This window comes from Vidua macroura, chromosome 6 (genome assembly GCF_024509145.1).
Source record: "Vidua macroura isolate BioBank_ID:100142 chromosome 6, ASM2450914v1, whole genome shotgun sequence".
NCBI classification, from domain to species: Eukaryota; Metazoa; Chordata; class Aves; order Passeriformes; family Viduidae; genus Vidua; species Vidua macroura.
This window is the reverse complement of record NC_071576.1, coordinates 40,956,227-40,967,519: the sequence shown is the minus strand read 5'-3', so window position 1 is coordinate 40,967,519 and position 11,293 is coordinate 40,956,227.

The following is an 11,293-nucleotide window of genomic DNA, read 5'->3' as shown; positions in this document are numbered from 1 at the left end:
TGGCTTAATTTCTAATTTTATTTATTTGAATAAGGATACACAATCATCGAGAAATTACACATTTTTGTATCTATTAATATATGTATTTTTCTTTTAGCTGAGCACCTGATTGAAAAAAAACAACAAACTATGAAAGATGTAAATAAAAGTTCTTTTCTTCCTCCCTTCTTGCAAATTGTTCTGTAAATAACTATGATTGGTTTTAGACTGGAGGCCAGACCTTGACCACTTAATCAGTGGATCAGCTGTGCCTTTTCCCCAGCATCACTTGTGAGCATCTGGCACATTCTCTACGTGGGACTTGCATGTGGCTTGCACCTGGGTTTGGAAGTGAGACAGCAATAATCTTGCTCTTCACCCAGTGGTTTGGAGCACAAGAGAGTGCCTGGTGAAACAACACAGCTAAGGTGACTCCTGCTTGTGCACTCGAGGTCTTCCACGCCTTCCACTCCTGGAGATATGTAAGTGATGGACTACGCTGCCTCCGGGGTACCAGTGACCACTGCTATTTAGCAAAGTTCCCGTGTCAACGGTCAGTAATGCAGATGAAATGTGGAGTGGTTTAAAACTAGCTGATATTATTAAAGTAGATTGATATTAGCTTAAACAGATGCTGGTGCTTTCTCAAAGAGGTGTCCTTCTGTTTGCAAAGGAGTTCAAAGTATGCTAATGAGGGGAGCTGACTTGGAAATTTGTGAGTCTTCCTGAACATAACTATACTCTGATTTCTCTCATTTTGTATATTTGAATTGAGTGAAGTTTAAGGAGTTTCATGGGGATAGAATGAATGAAATCACATCAGACTGAAGCAGCCTAGGTACAGGCAGAACACATTTCAATGTATGCTGCCTTTGCTTGCCAAAATATTTCTTTCTTCTAATTGGAAAAAAGCAAGTTCCCTTGTGGGACAAACAGCCTGCTTGAGTCATGATCTCTGGGCCAACAACAAGACTTAATGATTTTTCTGTTAGGTATTCATCATTCCTAAACAACTGACTCAAAGTGCAACTAATTTCCTTCATAAAGGTTTCTGTAATTTTGGTCACTTCTGAATGAAAGTGGCTTCACTCAAACAGGAAAAAAACAGGAAAGCAGAAAGAAGAAAGCTGGCAATAATGTACACATTTCAAATTGAAAGTTAATGTGTGTATTCCTTCATAATTCCTTCCAATTCAGCCGCAGTGGAACCAAAACTGCAGAGGAGAAGGGGTGAAGGCACATGAACTAAATGTGATCAGTAAGATAACTTTAGGGTAGACTCAAGTTTGGGTTCAGTTAAAATCTCTTTAGGGTGAGGATACTCAAGGAGTGTACAGTCAGATGACAGGACAGACTGAAAGGCTGAGATTTTGGGAAAATGATGTGAAGACTCTTACTCGTAAGTCTTTGACAGTACTGCAGGTGAAATCCTGTTCCCTTTCTCCCACCTGTTCTTGATTTACAGAGGGTGAAGACTGCCACTACAGTCTGGGTTATAGAAATCTTACTCAGATTCAAGCCAAGTAGCTCACATCTTAAATACTGATGAACTCTATTTCCTTCTGTCTGTCAGCGAGGGTGGTGATGGTCCTGGATGTGTTCCAGCAGTCTGGAGGGGAGATTTAGGTGGAACTGGCCCCTGCTCAGTTTTCACTGCACAACTCCCATGGCACAAAAGCAGTTCCCTTTCTGAAGTCTTGCCAGATGCATTGAAGGCTTAACTAGAAACTGAAAAAATTTCTTTTATCTCTTGCAGTCACCCACCAGTTTTAAGCTGTGCAATGGTGGTAAGTCGCATGGGAAAATTTCCTTTGTTGGCTGAACATGACATGCCCTTTCTGGCTGCACTCAGGGTATGAGTACCCTGACTCAGTTCACTGCCACTGCACTTGCCTGCTATTTTAAAAAACAGCTTACTAAACCAGAGGAAATTCTTTTGCTCCCACAGTGTATCACATTTGGAAAGTGACCTCAACATGTAAGCAGCAGAGACTCGGTAGGCTTGAGACACACACCTGCAAAGGGTGCTGGGCCTCAGCTTGACAGAGCTTTATTAGCTTTGGAAAGAGGGGTTTCAAGTATTCCCTCAGGCTCTGGGGTGGGGTTTTGCTGTGACAGTCTTGGGGTAGAAGCTGATCTCTGCAGAAACCCTCTTTGCAATTCTGAAGTTAGAGGCTGAAAACCAGTAAGCACTGGCATTCTTCAAGGCACAGATCTCTGACTGTTATTGACATCTCAACAAGTGAGTAGATGAAGACCTGTAATTTGTAGACCTAGAAGTACTTTCTTACATGTTTCTAGAACCTTTTATGAAGTTCCCTAGAATTTATAATTGTTTAAAAACTGCTTAATAAACATCATAGAGTTAAAATGATTTGAACATAGCACAGTTCAAACTAAGACTGAGTTTTCAAAGAAAAGGTTTGTCAGAAACTGCAAGACAATTCTTTTCCTTAATGTAATAAAACCAGTCAGCCTCCAAAGAACCAGATTTTCAGAAGTTTCTAGCAATAGCTATGAATTCTGAATGTTCCCTTCCACCCTAGAAGGCATACACTCGATGATTGATAACCTGCACACATTCTGCTCTTTAAGTACTGCAAGGAAGCCATGTGACTCAAACCAAGGGCACAAGGACATGGCCTCTGACTGGGAAAACCATCCAAGGGGAGGTGTGATTCTCACACATGCTTTTCTGGGAGCTCCTTGATGCAATCTGTTGAACGTACCTGACAAAGTAAATAAACATCAAAGAGAGCATTTCCTCAGCCTTTTTCCAGGGTTATAACTGCAGCTGTACTTGGGATCATAAGGCAAAATCTGACTGTTGTCCATTTTCTCTTCCAGTAAAGTCTACAGGTAAGAGCAAACTATTACTATCTTACTCCAATTGTGTTTTGCTTCAAATGTAAGGTATGGAGAATTATTTTTGTTTGCTTTAGACAATGGGTGTAGTTAATTTCTGGGGCATTCTAGCTCTGGATAAGTGAAACTGTTGTTATCATGAGGCATTGAACTCTGAGAAGACATCCAGCATCTTTGGTTGGTACTTCTCTGCAAGAAGAGCCTTTGGTTAGTATTTCTTTTGACCTGTGACAAGTCACTGAATTGCCTGTCTTTGTAAAGTGGAAACAAGCTGTATGACTCTGTTGTAATGTTGCAGTCAAAAACACACAAGGCATTTGCCTATTCTATAGTAGACAACGAGATTGGGGTGACCACGAACTGTATTTTTAACAGTAATTATTTCCATTTGCTAACCTTTTTGGACCAGTGTAGCAGGATGTGTGTTGGCCAGCTCACCATTGTGTGGCTGGTAGGGAAGAATAGGCTATTTATTGGGATGGAGAAGCTGCATGTTGAACCAAACCAGACTCAGGACCAGCGGATCTAAGTAATTTTGTGGCAGTCTCCTGGATGAGTCTGCACCCCTGTAATGTGCACTAGTGAGAAGAAACAGTGGGCTCTGGAGAGATAAGGAGGTCAGACTCAACATGCACGCATGCGGTTGTTGTGCTTTGAGGACTGGGTTGGCTCATGATCAGTGTCAGAGGGAATGGGCCTATAAGAGACTGGAGCTGGCTTTGTGTAGTTCCACTCAACCCTAGGATTGTTCAGGCACTGCTCAGATACATGTCTTCATGCACCCTTGATGAAGTCCAGCATTAAGGGAACTGGCTGAGAAATATTAGGAAATATTTCTGAGTTATCATGGGAAAGGGATGAAATTCCTAAGGTAAGATAAGAGTGCATGTAGTGATAGATTTGAAGAAAGGAGAAAAGGAAGTGGAACAAACTAGGTAGCAGTCACCACAGATGCAATTTCTGGAAAAAGTGGGACGAATGAGTTGTGCATAAGCCTACAGACGATAACAAAGTTGTAAGTAGCAGGTACACACGCTTGTCAAGACGAAATCCTATCAGAGCCACCTGCCCTCTGTTTTTTGACAGAGGCACCAACCAGGGAAGAAAAATGAGATGTCCTATATTCTGACTTGGCTAAGGTTTTCCATGTTCCTTCACATGATACTCACAAGGCAGCTATGGACTCAGATCCCATGTGAAACTCCAGGAATTTCAGTCAGAGCTGCATGGAAAAGCACATTCACTGAACATTCCTTGGAGGTTTGCATGAAATGGGAGGGAGCAATGGGAAGACTCTTGTCTTTAATGGCTTCATAGGTGCAACAGAGATAATGCTTATCAAATGCGATGGTGGTGTCACACTGACAGGCATACAAGCACATGGGAGAACAGGGTCAGAATTCAAAGGGGTCTTCAGGTGCTGGAGGACCAAATTAAATAATATTCAATATGGAGAGGTACAAAACAGGAATTAATAATCCACTGCACAAATACAAGGTAGGTGACAGCTTGCAGGACAGCAAGATGGTTTAAGTGATTTTAAGTGATCACAAAATCAATGTTTCAAGTGTTTTGCTACTGTTAAGAGACCATTCTTATCCTGAGACAAACAGACATTAATATAGTTTCTGAAACAGACTCCTTTCTCTGCTTTGCACTGGTGGGTTTTTGGATTGAGTGTTATGCCTAACTGTGGATTGCAGGTTTCACAAAAGCTATAGATTAGTTTGAGAGCATTGAGACAAGGGAAAAAAAATCAGATGTCTAGAGAAGATTTTCTCCACGTTTTTTCAATTTGTTGACAAGGCTGTACACTAACCTCAGCTTGTGAAAGAAGAAAAACAATTTTCTGAGTCAATGCTAGATAGGATAAGAACTCTCCCTTACAAATTACATTGTAGCAGGAGAGATAAGGGTTAACCTTTAGGAAGCCCTTCTCATTCCAAACGTAGAAGAGCATCGACTAAGTTGCTTAGGAAAGTTTTGCAGTCTTTTAAGTGAAATTTCAAAAACTCTGCATCTTCCAGGAATTGTCATGGTAGTGCTGCCACAGGTAGAGATGTAAATAACAAGAGAACAACAGGGAACCCAGATAGGATAGCTGTGCAAATCTGACAAGCCTTTGGGCAAACAAGTTTCTTTTCCAGTCTCAAGCTATCGGTAATCTTATTGTGGAACAGACTAGACAGAGTCCCTGCCAGTCAGGGCTAAGGGTAGGAGAAATCACTCAGTAAGAGGTGTTTGTCAGCCTGTGTAGAAACAAAGTTAACAGCACCACCTGCACCCTTCTGTTGACTGCTTCTGTCTTATCTTAGTCTGCAAATACTAATGCACAACTGTTGCAACTGTTGGAACAAGAGGATCTTTTCCCCAGCTTCAGTTTAAGTGTCTGGGGCACTGGTTTTAAAGGGATTTCAAGTTCTGGTACTGGATCCATGTGAGAAATTGGAAGGATTTCCAGTCTTGGGAGACTTGATTTCCATCCCAACCAGTTCCACATTTATTTTCCTGACCAATTTTTTTTTATCTGTGCACTACTTTGAAGGGAAGATAGACTCTTAACAACATTGGCAAATATCTACTTACAGCTACCAAAACCTTGTGCTAATCTGACTTCTGGTTATCTCTTCTTTCCAGAGAGAAATCAATCCAGTGTGGTTATTTTCATTTAAATATTAGCATAAAATTTCTGCCAGCCATACTTAAAAATTTATTTCAGGCCATTCAAAAACCTCCCTCTCATTCACTCCCTTGCACAGCTGGACAGCGCTGGTTTCCCCAGTCTGCTCTCAGGAAGTTTGCATTAAAATCATATTTAAAAACAGGATTTTAATTTTGGTCCACATCAAACTCAGATAATGACAGCATAGCTGGATGAGACACCAAAGAGTTGTGCAGATCAGGCAGTTGCCATTACACTGGGCCAGTGTTGACCCACAGGGTCTCAGGCTGTTTCCTGAGATGCCGCTAATTACACAAGGACAATAATGTTCCTGATAGCAATTGCCGACTTTTTAAGAGCAACATTACTGAAGCTCTTGCACAAGATAGTGAGAATGAGGGAAGGAGAATAGAAAGGTCTCTATATCTCATGAACTGACTGCAAAGAAAAGCTTAAAAAGAAAAAAGAATTAAAGAGTATTTAGTAATAGTTGCTAAGAAAGCATGACAATATATGAGGGGACCATTCCTTTTTGGGGATTATATTTGGCTCAGGAAAGCAGAAGCTGAGCTGTCTTTGTAGCTCTCTGATCAAGGCAAGCAGTTACAAGTTTTGTGGCTCAGCCTCAGACACAAGGCTACCAGTAAGTGTTATCACCATTTGTTATTCTCAGGCCTGGCAGAGCAGAAAAGAAGGCCAGGATGAGGACGATGACCTGCTGTCAGTGCAATGCGGCTAGAGCAGAAAAGCTGTGGGGCCCCAGCAGGATTGAGTTGCACTGGCAGAGCCCTGTGAAAATCAAGGACACCTGTAGCAGTGACTGGCCTCAAAAAGCTGCACTGATACCATCATCCCTCCCTAGAAAAGGCTCTGTGTAAATAAACAGGTCCTTTTGGGGGACATTAGAAGTATCCTGCTTGGCTCTTAGTTATGCTACAGGAAACAAGATCCTAGTTTCAGCTCATGTAGTTAACTCAGGCAAAAGCAGTAAAAGATCCTCACTATTATAAATTAAAATACAGAAGAATTCTCACCCATGGTTTTATATAGAAATTGAATTCCAACTGTCTATTGTATAAGACCAAACATGGAGGTCTCTCTGTCTATCTTTAGCATCAGATAAGGGCAGTTAGCCTGCTTTTCCTTGAGTCTGGCTTTTCTCTTTTAAGGCAAATACGACAGATCCTGAATATGCCTTACGTAAAACTAGAGAGGAAAAAAAAAAATCATGGCAACTGAAGGGCACAGGAGAGAGAAATGGGATGACACCTGATTTTGTTGTGTTGTTACTTAAGGAATTTTATCTCTTGTATTTACCTTAGTGATCAGTGAATCTGAGTTTGGAGACCACAAAAAGGACTGAGGGGTTTTTGGCTTGGTATCTGTTGGTTCTGAAATGACCCACGTTGTCTTTTGGCAGCAGAGAGGGAGAAAACATTTGCAAAGAACTCCCAGAACAGAGTCAGCCTAAGAAGCAGCAATGGCCAAAAAAGAAAGAAAACAGACAAAAATGCATGCCTGACTAATATAAACAACATGTTAAGAGGGAAGCAACTTCTAGTGCCCATTTTCTAGCTAGAGCCAGTAGCTCTTCTTTACCTCTACTCCTTTGAACATGGGTTTTCCTTGCAATCCTCTTTCCCTATCAGTGACTATGAAGAAAGTGCAAACAGAGGTCACTTTGTCAGATGCCACACCATGTCCTTCATGGTGAAGCCTCTCATGGTTTTTTTCCTCTAGGGCAATGCAAAATTTTCTGTTGTTTAGAAAAGGACGATTTCAATGAGCCCTGCAAGGAACTTAAATGTATGTGGGAATCTGCAAGTGCTGAGTTGCCTTTGCTTGCCTTGGCCTTGAGTGCCTGGCAAGCCTTAGTGGTGAACATGAAGCACTGCAAGAGCTTTCTCTGCATATAGGATGACAAATGTCAGTGTCATATGGAAAGTTAAATTTATGTGCCCTAACAGATATATTTGGCTTGATTTCTTGCCTGTGGCATCAGTCAGTGTTACTTCACCCTGAAGAAGAAAATGCCCTGTCACTCCCTAGTGTGTACTTATTAGTTTAGCAGAAGTGCAATCTGCTCCTGCCCTGAAATTTGCCACCATTTAATCTGTAACATAAACATCTATTCAGTCACAACTTACAGAAATCATATTATAGCAGCTAAATCTACAGAAGTTTAGATATCTTGGAGAAGAGAATGGTTTATAGGAATCTGGATCCATTTATTCTCTTGAATCCCTCTAACAAATTAATTTAGAAACTTAGATTCCCTTTATCTCTGTTTGGTTTTAGTCACAGGGTTAGCCAGTACTTGAAACACCCCTAGTCCAACCACCACTTCCTGCTCCAGGGAATACCATTAAATATTTGCATGTGATGAATAAGCAGACTTGGTTCTTATCAAATTTCCACAGAAAGTGTGTAAACCACAACTCCTTAATTGTTTGTGTAGCTGTTACACTGACTTTGAGTGTGGAAAACACTCAGCACTTCCAATAGCTCCCCCTGCCTGCAGTGGGGCAGGTCCCGTGGGTCTGTTCAGAATTTCAATGGAAATGCAATGCACTGTTTAATCGTGTACAAAACTGACACTTAGGAAAAAAAGAATCAGTCTCATAAAGTCTAGGAGCTGAACAGTGAAACTCTTCTTTTCTTCTGCAGTTTTCTTTGTCCAGCTCCACTTTACAAAGTATTTTTGAAGACTGTCCTACTGCCCTCTGTGGGCTTTACTGTGAAGTACCTTAAATAACCCTGTGGGCATGTGTTGGGATATGACTCCCCCAGAAACTTTTGCTTCTTTTCTCCCATGCCCATGTGCTGCAGCTGCTTATTAAAGTGATACCTTAATTTAGCAAAGCCAATTTTACACTCCCCACCCCTTCATGTGCCTGCCAATGCAATGAGAAGCCTAAGAGAAGGCATCTGTAATGGCTGTTTGGTCTTGCTGGTTCTGAAAGCCAGTGAGATATAATAAACTCATCTCCAAATAAACATACAGAAATAGAAGAATTAGTAAGCAGTTTGGAAGGAGGATCCTGGTACGTATGTGATCCTGCCTTAGTTTTGGTTGAGGTGCTTTGTTTCAGTCAGCATTTTGTGGTTTTCAGAGGCTGGCCTGAGGGGTTTTGCAGGAAATTGAGTGGATAATAAATATTACTAATAAGCTTTGCAACTAGGAAGTCTGTGAAGCAGAAAGGGTGTTTTCCATTTCTTTACAATGGTGAGTTTTTAAAGAATGTAAAAATAAAGACTGCTTTGGCTTCAGCTGTTTAGTTCCTCTTGGCAATCTGGTGCAGAACAGAGAGTACCTGGGGGTGCTCTTCTGCACCATCTCTGGACAGAGCAGTAGCTCAGATCCAGAGGAACTAGCAGAATTAAGAGAGTTTTAACTTGGTCCCATTTGTTTGATAAGATGGCAAAATATTATATTTATTTATTTAAACTATCTACCAAACTAGGAAGATGCATGAAGTTTTTTGTCTCGATGGTCAATTTGGACTTTAATTTGTAAACTGCAATTATGGTAATGAATTTTTATTAGAGTCTCCTCTTAGGAAATAGACCTCAGTCTGCTCAACTTGTCTGGTTCCAAGGCAGTATGTGGCATCAGGTGGTTGTGGTTTTGGTCACAGTGCTTCTGGGCTTTACTTAAGTGCTGCCAGCAGCCACTACACATCCTGGGGAAGTAACCTTCCTCTGATCTAGGGCATTGTAAGAGCCAACCCAGCCCCTTTCCCATGCCACACACTCTTGTGTTTTACTTGACTGCAGCAGAAACTTCCCTTTACACCCAACCATGGAAAGCCATGTACCATGTACTGAACTTTGGAAAACGGGCCTGCTGGGCAACTGGCCCTCCTGTTAAATCTCTTGCTAACACATTCCCACCCTGCCAGGGTCTCCCACACATTCCTTGACACCCGTAGGTTTCCAAGCAAACCCACTGCCAGGCAGAGAGGAAGGTAGCTGGGGCTGGAGCACCCTCTGCAGGGACCTTCCTCCCGTCACCGCGCCGGCCACGCCTGCCTGGAAGGGAGAGCTCCAGCCCAGCGCGGCCTCTCTGCGCCGCCAAGATGGATGGAGCCAAAAGGTCAGAGAGGTCCTGCTGTGCGCAGCCCTGGCTCAGGGAGTGTCCGCAGTGGGAGCGCCAAACGGCCTCTCCTCTGGGAGGGGATGCGAAGGGCATTCTTTGGGAGAGGGAAGCAGCGTGACAGTGAAGATGCTAACCCAAATGCTGCTTGGTATGAGCCATCCTCTTTGCAGCATGAAAGCATTTATGGTTTTAAGGCATTATTATTATTATTATTATTATTATTATTATTATTATTATTATTATTATTATTATTAAAATCCTGTGTACTAACAAAATAATTTATTATTTTATCAGTGAAAACAACTGAACTATGAAAAATAGTTCAAGATTTATTATATTTTTTTATATTGTGAATCTAGGTTCCATTCCTTTTAATGTTTGCATTTTGAAACTGTGGCTTTTCCTGATGCCAGGACATATGACAAGTTCCTTTTGAGAATATTCTGCTGCTGTCTGGCTAAGTTATGGCCCTCAGGTATAACAGGCTCTAGCCAAGCTTTCAGGCTTCTTTGAAAAGCTTTTTAAAAAGACTGTTTCATGCTGCCTTTAATCTATTTATATTTACTACTAAACTTCTGTCGTCAATGACTATTCATGGTTGCCCTGGTCTTTGTGTACTCCAGTATACAATATATGTAAAAGTCCTTGAGTAATTAAGTATGTACTTGTAGAACATAGAGTGCCATTCCCATGAAAAAAAGCCAGGAAAGTAAAAGCACGTCTTATAGACATGTGGAAATACAAACTGTAGTTCAGCAGACCACTAAAAAAATCCAAACTACTCTCTCTGGTCATAATTTATTAAGAAAGGTAGTGTGATTTTTAAAGCTAAGTGGGGGTTTTTGGGGTTTTGTTTTGTTTTGGGTTTTGTTTTGGGTTTTGGGTTTGTTTGTTTTTTGGTGTTTTTGTTTTGTTTTGTTTTGCTTTTTGTTTTGTTTTTTTTTTTTTTTGCTAAGTATTTTTGCTTTTTTTCTTTTTATTGCCCCCGCCCCCAAGAGAGTATTCAAAGTATTTAATGAAATTTAGTAAAAATCAAGTTTTCTGTTTCCATTTCACAGACTGAGAAATGGATTCATAGAGGCTGCAAATGATTTATTAAAATCCTGAGTGAAGGTAATAACAGTTGGATAAAAAAGCCTAGTGCTGCAATGGAGTGGATCTTTTGGTCTAAGAGGAAAATTACAAACTTTGTTGTGCTTCACTACCTGTATGTTGGCCACAGGTGATACAGGATATGGACACACTATGTGTCATTCTGGTTTGCTCATTAATTACTGGTTTATGCTTGTACTTGGTGCCTTAGGGCTCAGTCCTTATCCTGCCAGACTGGGGTCTGGACTGAAATTTCCGCACTGATGTGGCACGGTGCTGCTAGCTCTGTCCTGCAGCGTGGCTTGAGGCCACCTTCATGGCTGATGCGGCAGGATAGCTCTGTGAAGTCGAGTTCCACAATTACAGATCCCTGCAGGGAATTCAAGCTGGTGTGGTGTGGAGGAAAAGGAAGAAATCTTGCATTCGCTCTCTACAGTCCTTCAGCCCAGCTAGAGATGTGGCAGAGGACGGAGTGCTTACTAGGAAGGATTTGAACCACGCAGCTCACTGACGGTGGCGGGTAAACAACGGAACAACCTGGTGTAATGCCTGGTCGCTCGGGAGGGCCAGGCTGGAGGCACAGGTCCTCCGCTGTG